Source organism: Monopterus albus, unplaced genomic scaffold, assembly GCF_001952655.1.
Source record: "Monopterus albus unplaced genomic scaffold, M_albus_1.0 scaffold360.1, whole genome shotgun sequence".
Taxonomy (NCBI): Eukaryota; Metazoa; Chordata; class Actinopteri; order Synbranchiformes; family Synbranchidae; genus Monopterus; species Monopterus albus.
Genome location: NW_018128240.1, coordinates 138678 through 139239, shown reverse-complemented (window position 1 = coordinate 139239; position 562 = coordinate 138678).

The following is a 562-nucleotide window of genomic DNA, read 5'->3' as shown; positions in this document are numbered from 1 at the left end:
AGTGTTAAAAAAAAACATTCAACTTCAGCGTGGATGAATTTAGCAGCTTCTAGCCACGGAGTTTGGTTATGATTTCAAAGTCATCCATTCCTAAAATAAAATAAGCCAAGAGGGATTAAATCTATTTTTATTACAAAGACTATGTGTACAAAAAGTACAAGTTTTCCAACGGTTAGGCTGTGAATCCTCTGAACAGTAAGATACTGAGGAAGACTGGAGACAAGTTAAGGTGTCCTAATTTGAAATTGGGAAAGTAAAATGTGTGAACACTAAATTTCAAGAAATCAGCTGAAATACATGTGCTGAAACAGAAACAACTGTGACTTGAATTTGCGAAGAATAGGTTCATGTGTTCCTATTTAATTCATAAAAATAAATATTTGTAATAACACGCTGTGCTAGCCTGCTGCTTAGATTATTTTAAGAATTGCTCCCTTTTCTAATTCTATTTGCTCCAAAAACGTACAGATAAATGTTGGAAACAAAGACGTGGTGTCGTCTGATTATTTTAATCTCCGCTGAAGAAAACAAGTAAAGAAAAACACTTTGGCTTAAAATAATT